Source organism: Protopterus annectens, chromosome 5.part0 (genome assembly GCF_019279795.1).
Source record: "Protopterus annectens isolate FY-2018-M chromosome 5.part0, PAN1.0, whole genome shotgun sequence".
NCBI lineage: Eukaryota > Metazoa > Chordata > Ceratodontiformes > Protopteridae > Protopterus > Protopterus annectens.
Window position 1 is genome coordinate 1641501066 of NC_056735.1, and position 26894 is coordinate 1641527959.

The 26894-nt window shown below is 40.5% G+C and overlaps 1 protein-coding gene across 4 annotated transcripts in view; it reads right to left on the reverse strand.

The window, feature by feature from the left end:
- The window catches only part of EVA1C (eva-1 homolog C), a 932566-nt gene that overhangs the window by 519406 nt on the left and 386266 nt on the right, over positions 1-26894 (reverse strand). The gene's annotated exons all lie outside the window — the stretch shown is intronic.

A 26894-nucleotide genomic window follows, 5' to 3' on the forward strand; every position in this document is an offset into this window, starting at 1 on the left:
AGTGAAGTTCCTCTTGGTGGTTATCAGGATTATTCACTTTCAGGCTATAAAAGGTTTAGCAGTTTTGCAATGCCAGGAAACAGAAATAATGCCTGTTTATTCAACAGCACAGAGTCAAAGAGTTGTACATTTTAAGCCTGAATAGCTTTGTGACCTCAGTGGGTGTGGAATAACAAAAAACAGCTATAGGTACCTTGCTGATATTGTTTTCCGTAGCGCAACACTTTCATAGGTTCATAGGTTGGTACTAGGCTATCAGCCCTAGGGCCTATACAAGCCTAGCCATAACAATTCCCTGGCTATTTTTTCCCACACTATTTACTTCCCTGGACCCCTGTCTAGCAGGGCGACTGACATGATCCCCGGGGTGAATTTCCTTTCTCCCATCCAATCATCAAGGTTCCTTTTAAAGAGGGCCAAAGAGGCACTCTGCTTGACATGTATGGGCAATCTATTCCAGAGTCTGGGGAGTCTCTGGGTGAGGAACCTATCCCTCCAGCATGTTTTATTTATTGTGATGATAAGGTTTAGATCCCTGGAGCGTGGAACTCTGAGGGATTGGGATTTCTTTAAGTGTAGCATGTCCAACAGCTCTGGGTTTGACATGGCCTTGAATGTTAAGCAGAGATTGCCTCTGAGTAGACAATATGCGACAGAGTATACCTGGAGTTTTTTAAGACAGTCAGCGTAGGGCATCTGCTTTAGGCTTGTGATTCTTTTAGTGAAGTATTTCTGCGGCCTTTCCAGTTGTTGCAGATGCCTTGAAGAGGTGCATACCAAACGGGGCGTTGTATTCTATAATGGGTCTAGTGAGGGATGTGTACAGTGGGACAATGACCTCCTTTTTTCTGGATGAAAAGCCCTTAGTGATGAGGTGTGCCACATAGAAGGATTTCCTGACTGTTGCGGCGATGTGGTTATTGAAGGTGAGACCACTGTCTACCTGTGTCCCTAAGTCTCTTATCACACTTTTGGTGTTTAGTGTACTGCCACCTATATGGTAATTCACGGGTACATGTTTTTTCCCAAAGGGGATAACTATACATTTCTTAGCATTGAGCTTGAGCCCATGGCTCTGGCACTAAGCATCTGTTTCTGTAAGGCCCTTTTGTAGAGTATCCACATCATTTGGGGATTCAATAATGGCTCCCAGGTTGCAGTCATCTGCGAACTTTGTTAGCCAGAGGCCCTTAGTGTTGGCCTGTACTTCAGAGAAGTAGATGCCAAACAAGAGCAGTCCCAGGACTGAACCCTGAGGTACTCCACTTGTCACTTGTCTGGAGCTGGATTTGGTGTCAAAGGCCTTGGCAAGGTCTAGATAGGCTGTGTGGACCACCTTACCCTTGTCCATGGCTCTGGAGACTGATTTGAAGAAGTCAATCAGGTTCAGGAGACAAGATCGGCCCTTCACAAAGCCAAACTGGGTGGGGTCCAGTGTTTGAAGGTTGCCAATGTCTTTGTTTATAAGTTCCATGATAATACGCTCCATGGCCTTCCAGATGAGGCTCGTCAGACTGATTGGACTGTAGTTTCCGGGATCCAAGGTGGATCCCCCCTTGTGGAGTGGGATAACTGTAGCTCTGCGCCACTCAGTGGGTACAAAAGCTGAGGTGAGGCTATGATTAAACATGGCACTTAGGTCAGGTGCCAGTTCATATTGTAGTTCATGTAGTACACAGCCCGGGATGTCATCTGGTCCCATGGATGCTGCATTCTTAGCTTTGGAGAGTGCATTTTTTACCTGTGTGGCTGTTATTACCAGAATTTGGCAATCTTCCAGTATTGAGATGGGCCATTTAGGGGGTGAGAGGGGGGTGAAGTTGGCACTGAATCGATCTGCCAGGATATTGGCAATATCCTTGGGATCAGTATATTTAATGCCATTCTGTTTTAGCTCAGAGCAGATCTGAGCATTGCCATTTAGATTCTTGACATAGTTATAGAAAGCCTTGTGGTTGTCTTTGGAATCTTTGGCAATTTTATTTTCATAACTAGCTTTGGAGGATTTTATGAGGGATCTCAGTTTCTTACTGAGGCTGGTAAGAGAGTTTTTTGCATCCTGGGATTTTCCTCTTTTATGCAAAAGTTTCTTCCTTTTGTTGTAAAGTTTGTTTATGGCAGGGGACCACCAGATTGGCTTCTTTTTTTTTTGGATGCGAGCATCTTGGTTCTATTTGGGATGGCATGATTCATGCATGAGTAGATGTGCTCGTACAGTGCCTTAGTGTAGGATTCAGCAGTTGAACTTTCAGTTCCCGTCTGCATGGGTGTCATGAAGTTTGTCACTTCTGACTTGAGTAGCATGAAGTTGGCTTTGGAGAAGTTTTTTTATGGAGGCTTCCTTACTGGGGGGTGGGGGTGGGAAGTGGATATTAAGGGTGATTAGCTTATTGTCAGACCTGACTAATGAGGGGGTGACCATAGGTGTGGAGCTTCGATTTCCCATGTTGCTAATGACCAGGTCTAGGATATTGGAGCCCCTGGTGGGACTATGGATTAGTTGATCCAGGGCATTGGAATTTATGAATTCCAAGAACCGTTGGGCAAAGGTGTTGGTACACGAGTAGTTTTCCCAGTTAATGGCAGGGTAGTTAAAATCACCCAGTATTAGGGTGTTTGGTTCTATCTTAATATTTTCCAGTATGTTTAGAAAGGTGTAGTGAGAATCTTGGGGCATGGTGGAGGATCTGTAGCACGCTACAATTTGGATTGCAGTCTTACCTAGTGTTAGTTGCACCTGGAGAATTTCAGACGCATTGTGTTGGGCAACTAGCCTGGTGGTGTGAATATCCTTGGTGAATATTGACACTCCTCTCCACCTTTAGTGTTTCAGTCCTGGTTTGGTGGTGTTAGTGTGATGTGATAGGCATTGTGATGTAATAGCAAAGAAGATAAATTCTTTATTTAAGTATCATAAGATTTCATTCAGCCCAGCATAGCAGGTATTGAGGAAGCCACCTAGCACAGAAATGCTACAGAGTAGGGAAATTCCTAAATCATGCTTTCTTTTTTAATTTAAGAAAGTATGGGCTTCATCCTCTTTGGATGGAAATACAGTCTGGTGAAAGGAAATGTACTTAGGAAATAGTTGTCCTTTAACTTCACAACTTCAGAAAACTTTGACTAATGGTTAACACATATCAGTTAAATGTTCTATTACTACTGGAATAAGTCTGTACCAGTTTGTGCTACAGTCAGCCTGGATTATTCTTGTGATAATCATTTTATACCTCATATTTCTAAACTACCTGCATGGACATTTCAAACCAAAAATATCATATCATGCTCTTTTTCTTTACCCCTATTTTTAAATGAAAATAACGTATTATATCTCACACTACTTTTCTTTTCAGATCTGGAACTATTACTCTATGTGCTTTGAAAGTCAAGCCTGGCATACCACTTAGCTTTTCTTTAAATAAAATGTAAAGCTGAATTTGTTTCGTAATGGCTGTTTCAATTCTGATCAGTCTTTCATATCAGCTTTAAGCATTTTCATCTCTGGATCTTCTTTAGCACAACATTAAATTCTTAAGTTTCTTTTCTCTTTCAAGGGTATGACCTACAGTACTTCTTGCTCATCTTCATGAAGATCTTCTTTCTGATACTATGAGTGTGGATGGCTAAAAATATCTGTTGTAAGTAGTTGACCTTCTGGCTAATAACTCATTTTCAAGTCATAGTTCTCTAAATGCAACAGTAATCCTTGTAATCCTATTAGTACCTTCTGCAAGCTTCTGAGATGCAGACAGTAATGTCTTTCTTAGTTGCACCTCTTTTATATAAATACACTGATGAAATGTCTCCCAGCTATACATTGCTGCTAGCAGGTCTTCTGGTAGAACATTGTTTCAGTGAAAGCTCTCCTGAAGCACAGTCACCTCTTTATATATCTTGTATAAGCATTGTGCCAATACCATCTTGACTACAATCAGCTTGCAATTTATTTAAGTGGCTTATTCGTAACAAAAACAAGTTCAGTGTAGGTGCTCTCATAACTAAATGCTGGAACTATGTTAAATTATTTTCTTGCTACTCACTCCAGTGCTATGCCATAACTACATATTCTGACTTATTATGAAAAAAAAAAACTTTAAAAGACACTGCTTTATGCTCAGAAATCTCAGAAGTGTTTGCTTATCATCTGAAGGAGATACATTTACCACAGCCTTTATCTAATTTCAGGCCTTCTTAAGCTAAAACATGACATACATATATATATATATATATATATATATATATATATATATATATATATATATATATATATATATATAATTTTATGCTTAAGCTTGCTCAGCCTGAGGTTTGAGAGTTAGATCTGAAATCCCAGTACTAGACCAACTAGCTGAAAAAGCATACCAGCATAGCAAAGTCTTCGGCTGTCTACTCATCAAGATTACAATTCTTGTAAGCATAAGCATGTGCATGAACACACATTAATTCATATGAAGTAACCTACAAACAACTGAAAACTGAAGCACACCAACACACCAATAATCCTACAACACAAAACGAAACACCAAACATGTCAAATGTAGTGATAAGCACCCACACTCCCCCAGCACTAGCAGCAAACTCCCCCACACTCCAAAACTAATATAACCAGCACTGAGTTCATACTTGCCTTGGGGTAAGTGCCACTCAGGACACCTAATGCACACACACGCACACACACACACACACACACACACACACACACACACACACACACATATACACACTCTCTTCTCATATATTTCACAACCCCATGCCTGTACACACACACACACACACACACACACACACACACACACACACACACACACACACACACACACACACACACACACACACACACACACACACACACACGCACACACTCTCTTCTCATATCTTTCACAACCCCATGCCAACACACACACACACACACACACACACACACACACACAGACACACACACACACACACACATACACACACACTCTTACACTCTAATAACCACAGTTGTTCCCTGATCACACAAACACACACACGCTCTCTCTCGGTCTCTCTCTCTCCCTCATAACTTCACACACCTGCAAAACACATACCAGACACATACATATCCATATACTTCTCACTACCTCAAAGATCAAGACAATAAATGTTTTATTGGAAACATCTTTTTCCCCCTCTGGCTCTAACACACTATATCTTTGGAACTAGTATGCTAGTGTGTGGAGGATCTTGAGGGCTATTAGACTGCAGCACTTATTAAATTTTATAAGTTTTCTGGTGACTTAATTTTCGATTCCGATTTACAGCCATATACCCACAAATATATTTATTAATTGTTTAATTAAATTATGTGTTTATTTAACAGATTATTGTTCATGTTATGTTACAGTGAAATGGTTAAATACAGTATTTATTACTGTTGGCTGCAATTACTGTTGTTGTGCTGAATAGTGTTGGACCATTTAATAATGTGTTGGTCTGTTTAAAGTTCATTACAACTTCTTATTTTATTAATATCTTTATAGAAATGACCCCCTCACTAAACACACACACACATGCACACACACATAAAAAGACTACATTTAAAAATGATATAAAGTTCAGAAGTCTCCAATCTCTTCCTACACTCCCATAAACACACACCAGATGAGAAAAGCAAACTTGTTTGCCCCCCTGCAAAAACCAATGCTTTATATTGTTTGTTTGTTTTTTTTCACATGTAGCAAGGCTGTTTCTTAGTGCATGTGTACCTGTTTGTCCACGTCTGCAGTTTTGAAGTACAGATGTTGATATTTAGCGTGTCAACGGTGGGTGTATTTGATGTAAACAAATACACACATGAGTGTAAACAAATACACCAGTGAGTATACATACATACATATATATATATATATATATATATATATATATATATATATATATATATATACACACATATATATCAGCATATATAGTACAAAGCAATAATAATATTAATATTCCAGCTGTTGCTCAGAGTGTTAAGAGAACTCCCCTCAATCTCTTCATACTATGTGACTTCAAACATATTGGTCTACAGGACAGTGCTCCCAGGTCATACCTGGAAAGACATATTTGTGGCCAGCAGGCTTTCCTACTTAAATAAATGCAAAAAATAAAACTATGGAATGTGCAGCCCAGGCAAACAGGTAGTGTGGCTGCACAGCTTAAATGAAAGATAAACATAAGGATTTTCTATTTTATGTTTTTTTCATGAAATCCTGCATCACAAGTTTCCATTTTTACATCAAGGTGATTCTCACGGTTTCATGTATAAAAGATCTTGTGGTCTACAAAATCATGTCACACTGCATATTACAAATATGTAATGAAAACATATAATAGTCATTCAGTTCTGATTTATAATTTGTATATCTGTTCACAGTGAACATAACAATGAATCACGTTATTAAATGCAATACTGTTGACAGAAACTAGTTCTCCCACCAGTGCAGCAGTCTGACTCTGTCTATGATGCCAACAACCAGAATTTCCAAGCAGATGCAGGCTGTAGAAAATGCCAGTGTGAGGTAGAAGTGAGTGGCTGGAGGGCAGCTCTTCTGTCTTGCGGTAATAGTTTGGACATGAGCCACTGTTGTTTTTTTCTGGAAACTAGATGGGAGAAGTAATGCACACATTAAGGGGGAAAGAGCAGGATGGATTTGATATCATAACGTCTGCGCACTCCCATGTTTGCAAGCTGGAAAAGTAGAAAATAACACTTTGCCTAGCCAGCTCTGTGACATACAGGGATGGAGCCTGATGAAATGTTTGATGACCAAGGCTTAATCAGCAGCCCAGGTGATGGATCTGCTGGCTTTAGAAAGGTGGGAATGAGCAGCTCAACTTCACTCGCCTGCCCCTTAGGTCAGTCTTACCCCAGGAAAATTACCCTAAGGGAGAAGCAGTACTGCTGCCCAATCCACAGGTGATCAGGAGACCTGGATTAAACCTCATATAAAAGATCATGAAATTTTAACCCAAGGCTATAACATAATAAGACTTGACAAAATAAACAACCAGGATGGAGGAGGTATTGCTATCATGTTCAAAGATACTCTCAAACTAGACCGACTAAACTAAATACCACCAGACCCTGCCAACTCCAAAATATTGACAACATGCCTTCAAATAAATTTCCATAAAACAGTAATAATATAATTGCTACCTACCCTCCAGGCAACAACCAATCCAATATAGAAAACCTTCTCTGCTGGTCATCAGCAACTTTCAACCAAGAAACAACAGTCCTAGGTGACTTTAATCTAGACTCACCTGCTCCTCAAAAAAAACCCTATAACTTTATCAACTTCTACAACTCCTCTCAAACTATCAACTATCCCACCCGTATAAATACACATACCAAGAAACAATCAGTACTGGACTGGATACTAACAAATAAGCCAAACCTTAGTTACCAAGCAGGCTGCCTTCCAGACTTCCTAAGCGACCATGCAGCAACCTTTCTTCTTAGGAAACGCTTATGTACCCCACACAACATCATATTCAAACATATTTGCAGCAAAAAAAGAATTCTCCCCTACCACATTCAGTTCATTACTTCAACAATGCAACTGGTCTCTTCTAAAATCCCTACAGCTGAACCTCACAGTTCATTACTTTAACAGTAAATTATTCAATAAACTAAATAACCTAGCTCCCTCAAGAAAAAATCGAGCCAAACCTAAACAATCACCATGGCTGACCAAAGATATCATACTATTACTCAAACAAAGGAATAGAGCCTGGTCATTGTACCAAGAATCCATAACCAAAGATAACCTTATTACCTATCAGCAACTATGAAACCAAGCCAAAAAGCAAATAAAAAAATGACAAAAAATATACTACTTTACAACCCAACATAAACACCAAAACAACCCCCAAAACTTCTGGTTAATTATCAGTCAAGTCCTTAATCTAGGGAAATTCATGACTCCAGCACCCAACACAACCAACACTACTGATAGTATAGCATCCCAATTCAATTCACATTTCATTAAGTTCATCATAACATTTATAAATAATAATAGTAACACACCCCTAACAATCCCAAAATCTCCAGATGCTAACCCCATCTCATTCTTTATCAAGCCTATACAAACTAGCTCCATTAAAAAAACTCCTATACAAATTAAAACCCTCAACTCTTGCTGCTGATCAGCTCCCCAATGAGTTTCTGAAACTAGCTGCTGTTTCCAACTTTTATACTATCTCAATACTTATCAACCACTCTGTTTCCAAGCAATACGTACCTAAACTCTGGAAAATATCACATATCATCCCCTACACAAAGGTGGCCCCTCAACAGACTTCACAAACTATAGATCCATTGCCATTCTCCCTCCCCTAGCCAAAATTCTGGAAAAATGCATTAATAAACAATTCCTTGACTGCTTCCTTAAAAACAACCTCCTATCCAACTCCCAGCATGGATTCCTACCCAAACCCAGCACTAATACTACACTAATAATTTTCACAAACACTGTACACCTTCACAAAAATCAAGGCCAACACATCTCATCTATTTCCCTCAACATGTCTAAAGTGTTCAATATGGTATCTCACTAAAAACTTCTCAACAAACTATCAACATACAGCCTCAGTTAGACTTCTCTATCTTGGTTTCGCAGCTATCTTTCTGACAGACAACAATCAATCAAATGGGAAAACAATCTCTCCCTACTTCTACCTGTCTCTGTTGGAGTATCTCAAGGCTCTATCCTTGGACCACTCCTTTTCATCATATTTATCAATAACCTCAGCATGGCCACTCAACTAGCCTTCATCATTCAATATGCTGACGATTCCTCCCTCATTTGCTCTGCCCCTACCCTTCTAGAACTACAAGAACAAACACAAAAGTCCCTCCATGACCTTCTCCAGTACCAAGCCAAAAAACAAGCATTCCCCCCCCCTCATTATCTACTCCTCCAACAATGCTAAAATTGAACCAGTTGAACAAACAAAACTTCTAGGGGTCACAATTGATAACTGTCTAAAATTCAACAAACACATAGCACTAACAATCAAAAAAGTACACATTAAACTTGGCATTCTCTATAGGGTCAGACCATACCTTATCAACAACACCAGACTAGCTATAGCCAGATCTCACCTACTATCCACCCTTTTAAACTCTTCCCACATCTTCATCAACCTATGTAAGACAGAATTAAATAAACCAGAGATCTGCTATAACAAAATAGCCAAGTTTGCTACAAACCAACCCCATAGATCACACCACTGTACTGTACTTTATGAATTTAACTGGATTGAACTACCCAACCTATTACCTCTTAACCAACTAACCATTGCCCACACTGTCATCCACAAACCTGAAAAATGCCCTGCTCTCCAGACTTAGTTCATAGAAATAGTATGCTCAGATTGTTAAGGTCCTCCGATGACCTTCTACTAAAGGTAACAAAATCCAACAACAACTACGGAGACTCCCTATACTCTAATAAAGTGCCCACAACCTGGAACTCAATACCCCAACATATCCTAAACAACACAGTCACAAATTTAAGCTACTTCTGAAAGAACACCTTACCAATCATTGGCTATGCTCCTGTACATTACCTGGCTAATTAAACCACCAAACCGACATCAACCTCTTATTCCCAATTGTACCTTCCTTTACCCTAGTTAGGCCAACATTCTTATACATACCACATCCTACTCACCTGTTCTCTCACCACCTATTTGCTAAGTTAAGCATCTCTTTTTTTTTAACCTAACATCTCTGTTAGAGTGATAAAGCAAAAACTTATTATTTTGTTAACTGTCTATTCCTGATCATGTATACCCTACTCTGTAATAAGTGTACTGTTTACCATGTAAATAAACTCAACTGTAATAGGTGAAATTGTCACCATGTATATATTCTCTATTGCATCCAATCATTGTTGAACCATGTACGTTTATATATATATATATATATATATATATATATATATATATATATATATAAGCTACTTTACTCTCTGCTGTAAAAGGGCTCCTGGCCCAGTTAAACATTACCCAGTAAACAAATGAAAAATAAATAAATAAAATGTGACTGGCTCATGAGTCTCCAGAACCACATTGTAAGTGTATGGAACTGTGCATTTACAAGCAACTCAACACAGTCAGACACTACATGGCACTTACAAGCCAACACGGAGGTGGCTGTTAAGAACATAAGGAAACTTTTAACCTCCATCAGGATAACAGCCATTGTTCTTGTGTCTTACCAATCCCTATTTGGGTCTTCTGATACCAGGAGTGGGGATGAATGAATGAGTGGCTAATTGGACACATGGGTAGATATCCGTGGGGGATGAAGGCCAAATTAAAGATAAGAAATAAAAGCTTGCACAGCTAATGTTTTCCTGAGAAGTATAGGCAGCTTTCAAACTGCCATTTGGGCTATACTGATTAGAGAAGCAAGTCCTCTGCATGTGGCGCACTAGAGGTTTCATTATGCATGTCTTATAGGGTCTATATCACAAAACCGAACGTTTAGGTTGTCAAACACCTAAACGTTGACACCTAAAAAGCAAAAGCTGAAAACCGCGAACAGCCACTTCTGCAAATTTGCTTGGCCGTTTTGCCCTTTTCCACAATGTAGAGTGATCTCGGAGTTGGTATATTTAGTTAAGAGGGTGGGGAGGGCAGAGGTGAAGCCCCCCCCCCCACTTGATTAGGGTTTAAAAGTTTGTTTTCCTGTCCGCCGCCCAAGCAAATTTTTTCCCTCTGAAAAAATGTGCGGAAGTGGCCGTTCACGGTTTTTAGCTTTCACTGTTTAGGTGTAGACGTTTAGGTGTTCGACAACCTACACATTCGATTTTATAATATAGACCCGTCTTATAGTGGAACAGGAAGTAAAAGGAGTTCAGCAGGGCCCACCGTGATACAGCACGCTGAGGAGATCACCGTACCGACGAACAAAGGAAAACAAATTAAAAGGAATGACAGAAATAATATAATAATTTCTAGCAAGCTGAAGATAGTACACAGGCTAACATTATTATGGGATGATATGCTTATGTAACACCTTAAGGTGGACTTATGGCATGCATTTAATTATTTATTTATTCACATTTGTTTACTGGGACAGTCTGACTGAGCAGTGACCCTTTTCAGTGGAGGCCGAGGAAGAAAAGCTCCATTAGACAAACATCATTGGACATCATTTGCATTGTTTCATCATTTTCAGTCAACTTCATTCATTAGCAACATCAGTTACATTATTTACAAACAGTTGTAATTAAAAATAAAAGTTCCAATGAATGTATATGAATATATATATATTTAAATAGACAAAGGTATATGTAGCACAATATCATTGTGCATAGGTTGTCAGGTTTTATGTAGGAATATGTGTTAATATTAGATTTGTTGAAAATCTAGGATATAGGAAGTTAAGATAAAGAGTTAAAGGTAGCCCAAAGAAGGCAAGGAGGAGAGGGGAGAATGCACAAGGAAGATATTGAGATGAGATGATAAATAAACAAAAAGGAAGTAAATTATTGTCAGATGTACTTTCAAAGGAAGTAAATTTCTGCCAAAAGTACTTTCTTCTCTAACAGCTTTTACTGACAACTATTTGTTCTGCATCACAGTATTGTTGCTTTTTTCCATTTCCCACAACACAATAATCCTGGAGTTTTGTTATTTTATTTAATGAGAATTAAGCACTTAATTTGTAGTTTGGGTAAATGTTTCAATAAATACCATTTAGGCATTTTTCTGTGTTATGAAACAGCTTTCTCTGAACCAACTTTTATTTATGTGACCAGATGCCATGAAACAACCTATAACACGTTACAATATAAAGAATTACAATATTGGCTGTATATTATCTTCCATAGATTAACTGGAGTACTTTTCATTATCATAGCCTAAGCAATACATGAACATACAAACATACAAATATTAGAAGGAAGGAGACTCATGATCTTTTAAATATCAAGTCCATTAGAAGACTGCAGTTTATAACTAGACCTCAACTTAATTAGTAAACTGGTCTTTCCATGACCTTTTTCAGCCATGTTCAATATAAATATTATAGACAGACATTCAGATAGATAGACAGATAGATATGCAGACATATAGATGGATAGATAGATAGATAGATAGATAGATAGATAGATAGATAGATAGATAGATAGATAGATAGATAGAAGACAGATAGATAGCTAGACATACTGTTTACAATAGCCATTAAACTGGCATGTTTTTAGGAAGTGGTAGTAACCAGAATTTGGAAATAAATTCCAAACACTGGAGCTGTGAGAAGGAAATCCTGGCCACTGAGACATCATGATTACCATAAACAGTCCCTTTTATATGTCCCAGGCATCCTTGGCCATCTCAGCTGAACTGCACTCTATAACTAATTCTAGCAATTCTTTCCAGGGTTCCACCATTTTCTCTATGAAAAAGTACTTCCTTACGTCACATTTGAACTGTCCTCCTTGGAATTGCTGCCCATGTCCAATTTTCCCCCACCACTTCCCTTCTTTTCCCTTCTTCTTATCTTATACCTCACACTTATCCCTTGTCATTGCACTGCCTTTACCAATCTCCACAATTTATTTTCTCTTTCAGTCTGAAAGCATCAAGGTCACAAAATTTTTCTTCATATCTAAGTCCTTCCAGTCTTCAAACAATTCTGTTAACTCTCCACTGTACATGCTCCCCCAGAATAATCCTTTTTTTCTTTGTAGGCTTATTGTAATGTTCTCTGTGCTCCAGATGTTGTATCACTGCTGGCATGTGATATAGGGCAAGGATGTTAATATTTCTGAAGACCGCACCCTTATCTATGTGCCCCAGCATTGTTTTAGGAAAGCCTGTAACCCCAGGTATTTTCCTCTTCCCTCCTTCCCTGGAATTATCTTAACCAATTACATAACCTATTATGTTTGCATTAAATCAGAGATGCTGTCTATTCACTCAACTTTCCAGTCACATTAGGTCTCTCTGCAGATTAGGGCCTTCATCTGTGACCACTGGCCCCTGCCTATTGATATCATAGAATAGATGGTGTTTTGTCTCTAACCCAGTGTGTGACATGTGACGCAAATATGCAAAGGAGGAACGGTCCTAGTGCTGAACAAAGTGACATTACCATGTTTCCTACATTTTCTACTAGCCGCTGCTCCTCCCAACTGCTACCTTTTGTTTTTGTATTCATCCAGTTCTCAGGCCACCTCCTTTTGATCCTCACATCCTATGCTTTAACTTCTCCAGCAGACTCTTCTAGGGAGCATTCTCAAAGACTTAGTTACAGTCCAAATGTACCATGTCTGCAAGGCTTTCTCTGTCCACTTTGGTAGTGACTTAGTAAAAGACCTGGACCATCTTGTACAGGCATGCTATTTATTATGTGATGCTCTATTGTTTCCCATCCCCTAATAACTCTTATGATAACAAATGACACCATCACATACTTTCTATAGACTTCTACAAATCAGGCAGATGGGGTCAATCATTTGGATTTCATGTAAATCAGCATTGAGGCAAATGATGTAGAACCCATGTCACCACACACAGACATGTTTTATTACCCTTGTGGCTGCGGATGCCATGAAAAAGAGGATAGAAGAAAGTCTATGTAATATGCATGAATAGGTTTTCTTAGAAGATGAGTCTGGAGTGCTATCAGGAAATGAAAACTACAACAAAATCACTCATGAGTGAAGTGGGAAAAGCAATTTGTGTTGAGTCCTTTCTGTACAAAGCTGGGTTATGTGTTTATTAAGGCAGAAGCAGACAGAGGAGTCACATGAATAAACTGAAGAGGAAAGAGCAGAGTACATAATAAATCCAAAAGGATACTGTCAAAAAAACAGAAGATGAACTAAAGTTTTGTTAAAATAACGGGTGATAATTATGCAAAAATGTAACTATGACTGTGTGTTTTAAAGTGAAATAGCTGCTAGTACTGTAGTTTCACTAACAGTTGTGCCATTATCTTGTCTAAAAGGGCAGACCCTCCAGCAGTTAACAAAACAATGCTCCACATCACGTATATGTAACCATTCAAAGTGGGGCATACATTGTGTACTATATAACATCCTTATATGCTGGATAATTTTGTCATATGCATCATTAGAATTAATTTACTTTTACACTTTGTTTGCAGGATCAGTAGCTGGCACCCCCTAAGTATTGTAACGATCATCTTGCTGACCGTCACCTCATCTATCTTTTAGGTTAACCATTCAGACTGGCAAACTTTCATCTTCTCAAACCAATGGTGAACCTTCATTGTGGTTACCCCTCATTCTGTCAGTTAGAAGGGATACAGAGAAAGCCATGGGATACCAAAGCAGTAAGTTCAGACAACAATGGTGCACATTTCAGTGCTGCCACCTGTGCTTGTGCTCCTGAAGACTTCATCTTCCTTAGACATGGTGGGCTCGGTGCTTGTGCCCAGTACAAGCTCTGGTCTGTACAAGTGCAGAAAGACTCAAAGGAGAAAGCACCAATGCATTTTAGATGGCCAACAGTTAAATATAAAAATATTAAAAGAGTAAGTCATACTGCTTTTGTTATTACAAGATGAGAAGGTACTGCAAGGTTCAAGAAGCGACCACAACTGCTGCAGCAGCGGCTGCTGCTGCTATTGAGGAATTGTTGAGGGCAACTGCCTACCACCATACCCCTGAGTCCAGTGATGAGTGAGAGGCAGAAGCAGCTAGTGCTCTCAAGTGGAAAGCCAAAGTCAATAGTGACCATCTTTTCGTGATACTCTAGAAGACCAGAAACAGACTAATTCCTGATGTGGTCCAGAATCTCCCTTCATGTGGTGATCAGTACCAATTGATGGTGATTAGCCACAAAGCAAAGATATACGATCTTTAGGACCCCAATCAGAGTGTCAAGCATATCTAAAAAAGTTGCAGTCAGAGCAGCCTCGCTCTGCCACGCTCAGTGGTTTGCTTGATCTTATAGAGAACTTTCAGCTACTTCAGAGAACCTTATCTACACTGAATTACTTGTACAGATACCCAGGAGATCAGGTAAGCATGAAGCATGTTTCTTAAAAGATCACATACTTAACAAAATAGAAAATAAAATGGAAAAAGGAGTAATGTACTTGAAATATTTATTTATTTCCTTCCCTACGGTCGAGTGAGTTTTAAAGACATGCAAGTAGGTGGGTGTGTGTATATGTGTGCCTTCTGTGAAGGTTGGGCACTGGGCTGGCAATTCAACACAGTAAAATGCCACTGCCAATCAATCTGCAGACCGGTGATCTGCTGTGGCGACCCCTAACCGGGAAAAGCCGAAAGACATTGCTTTTTTGTTAATCATGTAGATGAACTGTCTCTACGCCCTGGACTGCTTTCAGTCATGGCCCAGGCCAAATGGCAACAGCAAACATACAGTGGTATATAAATATGTATATAGTAGTTAACTAGATGCAAACATACTTATTAGCTCAACATTTCATTTCCTCTAAACAAAAATAAAATGCCTAATAGATCTGAACAATAAGAAAGAGATTCCTTGAGAAATAGAACAAAAAGAAAAGGAATTAGACAAAAAGGTTATGATGGGATTATGATGGGGATGACAACAATACATCCCCTAATAAAACAAATGCTACAAATATTCAAAATTAAAACAGCTATCAATGAATGAGTTTGTGAATCACAAACAGATGGCAAAGCCATGTAAGAGTATTTATATATGTATGTATATATATATATATAGAGAGAGTGGAGGATTTGTAAATGTAGTTTGGCTGGGATATCTGGAACAGCAACACTTGTATTATCTGCATGGTAAGATTTTGTGGAAAGACTGTCACTACTTTACACATTTTGTGGCAAAGCATTACAAATTCTCGGAACAACTTTGCTAACGCTTTATCTGTAGCAGTAAAAGTAAATTTAGGTCTTGCAAACAGAAGCTCTTTTGACATCTGAAATTTTAAGTTGAATTTCTAATAAAGAACTTATTTGTAGGGGGAGGGCAATACCTGTCATTCATTAGTTTGAAGATGAGGTTACTGGTAAGAAATTAGCTCTAGTCTCCAATGGCATTCATTTAGTTTTCTGCAAGGTAACATAGTGGTGCTGGCAATTGCATTCAGATGTATACATTGTAGCACTTCATTCTTTGCAATTTGTAGCATTTCTGTATTGTATGGGGAAAAGGGCGCTACAATAGGTAAAGCATATTCAAGTCTTGGCAGCAGTATGTTGATTGCAATTACCAATCCAGATGCTAATGATAAAAGATGAGATATTGTTTATGACAGTCGCATTTGGTTAAGGACTTTAGTAATTTGCTGTTCTGTGTTTGGTTAAAGGTCACTGTTTGGGCCAGAATAATAGTCAGATACTTTGAGCTATGAGACAAAGGTATGGGAGTGTTATCTCAATCTTTAATTAACAATAACGTGGTATTAGCTAGTTATAGTTGTGTCCCAAACATCATAACTAATAATTTGTTCATATTAATAGTCTGTTTTTATACCACCAGCTCCAGAGTATACTATATCCGTTCTGAACATGACACATTCCCTGGTCACTGACTTCCTGATTACAAAGAACTGTATTAAATCTAGGCACAATAAGCTTGTGAGGACTGCTTCAGAGGAGGAGGACTAGCAGTTTATCTTCACTGTTTCATGTCAAGCAGCAGGAGATCAACAGGGTGCATGATACAAGGGACATAATGATGTATGGGAATACACCACCCCCAAATAAAGAAAAGACATAGCAGAGGCATGACAGCTGCAAAGAATTATCAGTGTTTGGCAACAATATGCGTTTGATGAGTACCAAAGGACAAAGGCCCATAAACTCATGATTTAAAAGACAGTAAAGCTTTTGCCTTGGCGAAGTACGGGGTGTTTTTCAGTCATATTCAAATACTGCATTGAAAGCATTATTTATCAAACACAATGATGTCTGACTTTTCTTTCACGATGCCTTTGAAATATAGGTCAACGTCACACCGGTCAACCACATGAATGGAAAACAAATTAACAGCACAACAAGGTCAGTGGGCTATGAACTGCAGTCAGCAGAGTGATGGTCAATGAGACAGTGGTCATCAAATTGGCATGGAGCCTTAGTAGCTGCATCAGTCCATCCTACTTCATGTAGTCATTGTTACTGCTTGCTAGTTCCCAGCAGCCTGGGAAGGCCTCTTGTTGTAGAAGTAAATGTCAACAGAAATGGCATATACATAACCTTAAAAAGAAAACAAACTTTTAAAGACAAGTTTATAACAAATATTGATGACAGACATAAAGGTTGTAACACCTTGGTCCACTATGAGATTGTTCAAAACAGGGTATCTACAGCCCACTGACACATTTCACTGAGCCCAAAATGAACTTCCCCTCCTGCTTTTTTTGTGACTATACAGTAATCACAGTACACACACACACACACACACACACACACACACACACACACACACACACACACACACAGTCACCTACTGCCAGTAGCAGCACCCTCAGCAGTCTTCAGCTTCTCCAAGAACATTAAACCTGTGTAACTGATCCAGGTGACAGTGACATGGTAACTCAACGAATCTCTTGCCTAATAAAAAATACTGCTCTGCTCATGCTCTGCCTTATCTCTCTAGACAAGTCACTAAGGGACATAAGCCCATTCCTGAGCATTACATCACTGGCACACTAGATATGTGGCACACATGTTTGAATCCTCTGCTGCTGACAAAGCCAGCTTTGGAGAAATACCTTTTACAGAGCTGCTATAGTATTACTATAATAAAGAACTGATATTTTGCAGCTGGTAAATGCAACTGTATTCAATCATCTAGATACATTACCTTTCTGCACCAGCACCTTTTTTATTAGCATATTATGAATAAATGAAAAAAAAATCAAAATATATTTAAGAACATATCCTATGTTATAGCATCTTGATGATTTCATTAAGTATGGGGCTGTCTGTCATACAATACAACTGCTCATCGTGCCACAATAGAGTAATATAAATTACTCACACAATTTTGTGTGTGTGTGTGTGTGTGTGTGTGTGTGTGTGTGTGTGTGTGTGTGTGTGTGTGTGTGTGTGTGTGTGTGTGTGTGTGTGTGTGTGTGTGTGTGTGTGTGTGTCTGTCCAGGAGCTGGGCAGACACTAGTGAACTGACTCAGTTACATAACTGAGTTACATAATGGATATACTGAAATTGTCATCACTTGCTTCACTGACACAACCTTCAAACCATTGAAGCGGCATAGCCTGGGCTCCTGATAAAAGACACAAATTAAAGAAGGGACAAGTCAGTTCTTACTCATCACCCACTGTGGTTCAAAAATGTAGCTGCACTATGTGCGCTTTGATTAGTTATTATTTCACTTTGAAATAAATCTGAGTATACAGAATACAACCAGATAAAGGCAGTGATTTACAATAGCTAAATGGCATTTAACCAAGATTTATCTATTCCTCTGAAAGGATGTTCAGTTCTTACTCATTGGGCTTGCATCTCTTAAAAAACTAAATCTCAAAACAACTAAGGATTGTCTTTACAAAAACTCCACTCACTGTGACTGCCTGGCTCATGTCCTCATTCTTAGTGCCAACCAAAGCCGCTGAGTGGACCCAAGCTTAACTCAATTAAAATGACCCGCATAAACACGTTACTCCACACTCCAGAAAACAAACAACAGCAACAGTTACTGTACTGATGGCTAATGTACAATTCAGCTGTGTACACAATGAACATACCCCTGAACCAAGGGAACTTGGTTTCAGTAATGAACGTAGTCAAAAAAGCATAAAATACAATGCTAAAACAGTGATCCTTCTTTAAAGGTCTCACTCCAACCACCCACAAAAAGGTATCCTTTACTAACGAATGTGAATTTTAGAAAACAGTTCCCAACAAAGTTTTCTGTTTTAGCAGTAGATTTACAAAGCATATCTTCATGTCACAATTGGATAAAAGTCCTCGGTCCTTTGTACACAATCAATAACCACACAAAAACATTTTTTTTAGTATCAGCCTCCTTATTTCAGTAAAATGATTAGATAATATACTTTGTTTATTATTTTGTGCAAGAATAAAAAATGATAACACATATTTTGTGAAAGCTGTTAAATGCAAAACATTACATAAATCACTTTTTAGCCAAATGATGAAGAAAAGTATTGTGCTTTTATCCTGCCTAGTATAATCTCTAATAGGTTCATAGGTAAGTACTATGCTAACTGTCGTTGCAGGCCATTTTAAGCCTAGCCAATTTCCCTTTTTGTACTCGAAATAACCTATCCCATTTGGTTATATAGTGGCCTTATCCATCCCATGGTGAATATTTATATATTACCATTAATGAGAAAAACTGGGTTCATACCATAGATAATTTGTGGGGGGCACATGCATGGGATAAAGCATTTACAAGCTGCCTCTGCCCATTAGTAGTACGGGGGCAGTCCTGAGGTAAATTTTCTGTTCCCCATCCATAGATCTAAGTTGCGTTTGGATATGCACAGGGATGAATTTTGTTTTATGTCAGTGGGGCGTCTGTTCCACAGTAGTGGTATCCTCCATGAGATACACTTGTCCCTCCAAACTGTTCTGCTGATGCTACAGAAGAGATTTAAATCCCTAGACCAAGTATTTTTGATTTGACTTGCTGATGTGCAATAAATATATCAGTAATGAGTCATAGGTTTCCTTGTATGCTAGATATAGGTCACCTCTTAGCTATCTGTAGGACACTGAGTACATTGACAAAGCTTTAAGTCGGTTCATGTAGGACAGGTTGTTCAGGCCTTGTATTCTTTTAGTAAGGTATCTCTGTGGCATTCTAACTGTTGCATGTGTGTAGACAGACACATGCCAAAGGGGGAATTATATTCAATGATTGCCCTAATGAGGGCTGAGTAGAGGGGGGCAATGACATCACTAGAGCTAGACACAAGCCCCTAGTTTAAAGGCTGTACAATACAGAAGGACTTTCTTACAATAATGAACACATGTTGGTCAAAAGTTGGGTCACTGTCCACATAAGTTCCCAAATGCCAAACAACTACATCAACTATTAGAGGCATACTATTAATGTCGTAGTTCCCTGGTGTACATAACTTACCAAAGGATGCAATAATACATTTTTTGGAATTTAGTTATTTACTTGAGACAAACCTTCCTGTAAGATGGCTAAGTCATTTGGGGATTCAATGGCTGTTCCTACCTTGCAGTCACTTAGTCATCCAGAGTCCTTTGGTATTGGCTGTTTCTTCAGAAAAGTAGATGGCAAACAGGAGAGATCCCAGCACAAAACTCAGGGGGACTCCACTGATGACTGGCATGTTTGTGGAGGTAACTTCCCCTGTTTTCATTATCACCATCTGTGAGCCAGTTGGCAATCCAGCGGGTGGCATACGGGTTTATTCCCAGTTTATTTAGCTCTTCTACTATTCCTGAGTGGAGAATTCTGTCAAAAACTTTGGTCAGGTCACGCTATGCAGTATGTACCATTTTACCTTCATTCATTGCTTTGATAACCTTTTCAAAAAAATCTACCAGGTTATGACCTGCCGTTGAAAAATCCAAACTGAGATGGGTCCAGTGTTTGGAGGTTCCCTACGTACTGCTTTATTAATTCTACAATACTTCTTTCCATTGGTTTGCTTATGAAGCTGGTAAGAACTATTGGTCTGTAATTGCCTGGATCTGTGGAAGGTCCTTCCTTATGGAGAGAAATGACTGTAGTTGTTCTCAACTCACTTACTACAAAACCTGTATGGAGGCTAAGATTGAACAGTGTTGCTAGGGGAGTGGCTACATTGTGCTTAATGCTATTTAAAGTGCATCCAGGGATATTGTCAGGACTCACTGATGCAGTATTTTTAACAATGTGAAATGTAGGATCATTATACTTAATATGTAGGAGTGGGGGGACAGCTATATTTATTTTCAACAAGAAAAATAGAATACTTCAAATGTTCATAGTGAAGGCTGCCAGCCTAGCTAAATAGAATTTTGTAAATAATTATATGTCTTTGTAAATATGAATATGATCCACAGGCTTGTTTGACAAATGTAAACAAAACTGTGTATGTTCTGAGCTTCAGGAATGTAACCACAGTAAAACATTTTGTGACTGTTTGATCTCAAGCTCGGAGACAGGATGTCTGGACCAGCAAATGCTTTCTATTGTCTTAATTTAAGGGATAATTACTAAGGTTTTATATGTAAAGTGCCTTTTATTGCTGTGGTTTCCTGGCAGCTGCAAGATCAAAGAAATGTTAAAACTTTAAGTTCCGTGAGCCTGAGAACCTAAACCAGAGAGGTGAAGCCACTCCAATAGTCTTGCTGCTCAGTCACACTTACTATTTGGATAACAGTAATATTACACAGTAAAATTGGTCACCCTTTGGGAAGGGCCTTATTAGTAGCTGATAAGAGTAGTTGGTGGCAGTGATTATAACCTTATAGTCTGGCAGGAGGGGGCATAGCTGGAGAACTTGTGCTAGCCTTCCACAGGAGTGTCTGTGTATATGTATATAAACCAAATCTCAAATTGTGTGTGTGTCAGTTACTTGGGCAGGGACACGAAGCACTGGTTGGACAGAGAGGGTACTGGAGGTTTTGGCTTGACTACTCGGCTGAGATCTGGAGCCTATAGCTGTGCCAGTGGGGAGTCTTATTGAGGATCTGGAGAGAAAGGGAGAAACCAGCCCCAGGCTGACTGTGGTCTCTGTGTGCTCTTAAGGGAAATTGTACTTTACTGTGTGTGCACTTGTTATCCTCCCAATGTCCACGCCCCTCACTGGTGCTAGTGGTAAGGATAGAGGCTCCTTGATTACTGGCCAGTGCGCTGGTGTCACATATTAATTGGTGGCAGTGGTGGGATATCCACATCAGATGTTAATTGTTTGTGGAGAGTTAGCCACATAACATACTAATTGGCTTGTAGTGGTGTGGACAGTGTATTCCTGTAGCTTGTGTACAGTGATCACTGAAGGTGTTTTTGCACTCTAAATCAGCCACATAGTGAATATTCAGAGTTCAAATCATAACTGTTTTATTTCTTTTGTTAGCTTAGTTAGTCAGGGAGAGCAAGCAAGCATGTCAGCAGAGGAGTATGGTAAGCTGACAAGGAACCAGTTGGCTGAGATGTGCCAGGCTAAAGGACTGGTACATGGAAACCTGACCAAAGCAGACTTGATTGCAGCTTTTGTCACAGCTGCAGCAGAAAATAGCAACCAGGAGGACGATCAAACTGGCGCTGGAGATGTACAACACTCAGAGAATGGACAGCTCAACCTTTCTGCAGAGGACTTAAAAATCCATCTGGAGGTAAAGAGACTTGAGTTGGAGGCCAGGTGTTTGGAAACAGAAGTAGCAGAGAGACTGAGGCATCTACAGGCTGAGGAGAATGAGAAACCGCTACACCTGGAAGCTGAGGAGAAGGAGAGGCAGAGGCAGCATGAACAGGAGATGTGACTCTTTGCCACAGTCATGGAGGTAATGGGGAAGGAAGTAACCAGACCCCAGAAGTACAAAAGGTCAGTAAATGTCTTCCACAGTTTACAGAGGAGGATAATTTGATAGTTTCATTCATATGTTTGATAGGGTATGTAAACAGTATGATATTGACCAAAGGCACTGGGTACGGTTCCTGACCCCTTACTCCATGGTAAAGCTATAAATGTGTTGTCCCAGATATCTGTTCATGAATTTTTTGATTATACTGCTGTTAAGATTTTTTGCTAGAATTTTTTAAGCTAACACCTGAAGCTTATAGAAAAAAATTTTGTGAGCATAGAAGCAATGCAGATGAAAGTGTGTGTGAATATGTTGCTAAACTAAGCACTTATTTTCATAGGTGCGTGAGTGGATTTCAGGCCACCACCTTTGAAGGGCTGGCAGACCTTTTGGAGAGGGAACAAGTCCTTAGCACTTTGCCTGAGGACATGAGGGTCTGGTTAGCTGATAGACAGTGTACTACTTCAGATGAGATGGGGAAGAAGGAAGACATGTACCTAGCAAGCAGGGCATCACTGCACAAGAAAGGGACACCCAGTGCTGCTCATGGCTCCAAGGGAGCCCATGGTGGTCAGCCCAGACTGCCCCAACATAATCTGCCAGTAGCAGGGGAAGCCACTAGTCCAGATACATGCCCAGGACCTAGGGTTAAATGTTTTGAATGCAACCAGTGGGGTCATGTGGCATACAGATGTCCACACAGGCAAGATGGGGAAAAACAGATGAGGGAGCCAGTAAGTAGGAAAGACAAAATGCCAACAGTAGGTTGTCTTGAGACAACAGGGGTACCAAACTGCCATCCTGCTGATGTCCTGATAGGAAAGCATTTTGATGAGGCAGTACCATGTGTTAATGCAATTACATGCAGTCAGGCTTCGAGACAAGCATGTAGGTCTGGTAGCCTGGAGGAGACCCAGACAGACTGCATAATCACAGCCATGACTGCTGAGGTGGTTACTTCAGGGAGGGAGCTACTCTGTAGCACTGAGACTGAAGGCGAGCCACAGCTGCTTGTGGGTACTGATGGTTCCTTGGACAGAGTGACTGCAAAGGTAGAGCTGAGTAGTAGTACTCAGGCTGACAGTAAGGCACCGCTGTCAGAGGATGCCAGACGTCCTGTGGAAGGGGAGCTGGTAAGGGTTACAAAGAGAGAGCTGAGACAGGCTCAACTCTCAGACGCTACATTGCAGGGCCTGAGGTATGTAGCTAGTGAGGCACTTGATTCTCAAGGGAAGGGGGAATATGTATACTGGGACAAAGGGTTACTGTATAGATAGTGGACTCCTGAGGGACTGTTAGAAGGTGAGAGAATACAGCAGTTGGTAGTCCCTAGAGCCTACCGGCTGGCGCTTCTAGCCATAGCCCATGATATTCCCTTTGCAGGTCATATGGGCATAAAACATGCCAAGAGACATGTTATGCAGGACTTCTATTGGCCTGGAATTTCCAGAGATGTAACAGGATACTGCAGGACCTATGAGCAGTGCCGAAAGGTAGGCAAGGCAGGAGACAAGGTGAGAGTTCCTTTGATGTCTTTGCCTGTGACTTAGGAGCCATTTCAGAGGGTAGTTATGGATTTTGTGGGGCCTCTGAGTATCCCAGGTTCCACAGGGAAAAAGCATATCCTAGTGGTAGTAGATTATGCTACAAGATACCCTGAGGCAGTGGCTTTGTCCTCCATTGAGGCGGAAAAGGAGGCGAATGCTTTGTTTGAGATTTTCAGCAGGGTAGGTTTCCCAAAGGAAATACTGACTGACAGAGGTGCCAATTTCATGTCAGACCTGCTTCCTTGTCTGTGGAAGTACTGTGGAGTGTAGCACTTGAAGACCACCCCCTACCATCCCCAGACTAATGGTCTTGTTGAGAGGTTAAACTCTACAATCAAGTTCATGTTATGGGCCTTTGCAGACCAGTTTAAGAGGACGTGGGACAAATATTTGCTCCATCTCTTGTTTGCTTACAGAGAGGTTCCTCAGGAATCCAGAGTTTTTTCACCATTTGAGTTGTATGGGCATAGAGTAAGGCGGCCTCTAGATTTAATTAATGATGAGTGGGAAGGTGAGTGTGAATCTCACAAGGAGTCTGTTGTGGCATATGTCCTAAACCTCAGGACAAGGCTCGGGGAACTTATGGACTTGGCCCAGGAGAGCCTGGCAGAAGCCCAACAGCAGAAAAAAGTCTGGTATGACAGGAATGCCCGAACTAGAGAGTATGCTGTAGGGCAGCAGGTAATGGTTCTCATTCCTGTCAGACACAACAAGCTGCAGGCAGCTTGGGAGGGAACCTACAAGGTGGTAAGAAAGGTAAGTGATGTTAACTACATGGTAGAACTGCTAGGCAGGAGGCAGAGGCACAAACTGTACCATGTTAACATGATGAAACCTTCCCATGATAGCGGGCCCCTGTGCTGAATATTTCCAGTGGATTGCAGGAGGAGTCTGAGGGAGATCTGGTGACTGATCTCCTCAGTGAGGCTCGGACTGACACTTCCGTGGAAGGGGTAGCAATGTCCTAGCAGCTATCTCCTACCCAGGTTCAAGAAATCTGAGCAGTGTTACAGGAGTTTGGGGACATGTTCACTGGGAAACCAGGGTGCACCCACCTGGTGCAGCACCAGGTGGATACAGGACCCCAAAGGCCTATTAGGCAGGCTCCTTATAGGGTGCCTGAGAAAGTCAAACAGACTCTGAGGGAGGAGGTATGGGACATGTTGGAACTAGGGGTAATTCAGAAGTCCAACAGTCTCTTGGCCTCCCCAGTGGTGCTGGTGCCAAAGAAGGATGGCAACACCAGGTTCTGTGTGGACTACAGGAAAGTAAATAGTGACACAGAGTCAGCTGCTTACCCCATGCCTAGGTCAGAAGAAGTCCTAGAACAGCTGTGGGGCTAAGTAACTTACCACCACTGATCTTACCAAGGGTTACAGGCGGGTGCCCTTGACTCCCAGTGCTACAGACAGGTCAACCTTTGTGACTCCTTTTGGCTTGTATTAGTTCACAAAGATGCCCTTTGGGATGAAAAATGCCCCAGCAATGTCTCAGAGGCTAGTAGATCATATCCTAGCAGGAGCAGGAGGGTTTGCCCTTGCTTACCTAGATGATATTGCCATCTCCAGCCATTCCTGGCAAGAGCACCTTTAACATTTCAGGGAGGTGCTGGTCAGACTATAGAGGGCAGGGTTGACCAATAAGCCAAGCAAATGTCAGGTGGGTATGGCAGAGGTCTCCTACCTGGGATATAGAGTGGGGAGTGGTAAGATCAGGCCAGAACTTGCCAAAGTGGAAGCCATTCAGGCATAGCCTGCAGCTGTTACCAAAAAGCAGGTGAGGGCATTCTTAGGGACAGCAGGGTACTACAGGAGGTTTGACCCCAGTTATAGTACCATAGCTGCTCCCCTCACAGACCTGACAAGGAAAAACAGGCCAGATAAGGTAGTGTGGACCACAGCATGTGAGCATGCATTCCAGAAGCGTAAAGAAGCTTTGGGATGACCACCTGTGTTAGCCAGTCCAGATTACAGCAAAGAATTTGTTGTGCAGGTGGATGCTTTGAACCATGGGATGGGGGCTGTACTTAGCCAGACTTCTTTGGAGGGAGAAGAGCACCCAGTGGTTTATCTCAGTTGTAGGCTTCAACCCAGGGAGGAATGCTATGCAACTGTTAGAAAGGAATGTATAGCCATAGTGTGGGCACTGCAGAAACTTCAGCCTTATCTGTATGGAAGGAAATTCACTGTAGTTACAGATCACAATCCCCTAACATGGTTACATTAAGCCAGCCAGCAAAATGCCAAGTTGCTAAGACGGGGCCTAGGGCTGCAAGCATATGATATGTCAGTGCAGCACCACAGTGGGGTTAGCAATGCCAACGCAGCTGGACTCTCAAGACAGGGAATGGTGTAAGGTATACTCAGATAAACCTAACCCTCTCAAGCAACATTTCTCAAGGGAAACTTGAAAACTAGCTTGAGTTCTCAGTGGGGAGATATGCGAAGGCTGCCAGCCTAGGTAGATAGAATTTTGTAAATAATTCTATGGCATTGTAAATATGAATATGATCCACAGGCCTGTTTGACAAATGTAAAGAAAACTGTCCATGTTCTGAGCTTCAGGAATGTAACCATAATGCACCCTGCTGGAAGAAAGCTGATAAGTGAAGCATTTTGTGACTGTTTGATCTCAAGCTTGGAGACAGGATGTCTGGACCAGCAAATTCTTACTATTGTCTTAATTTAAGAGATAATTACTAAGGTTTTACATGTAAATTGTCTTTTTATTGCTGTGGTTTCCTGGCAACTGCAAGATCAATGAAATGTTAAAATTTTAAGTTCTGTGAGCCTGGGAAACTAAACCAGAGAAGTGTCAAGAATGATGTAACGTGAAATGACTCAGCAGTACTGTGTTATCAATTTA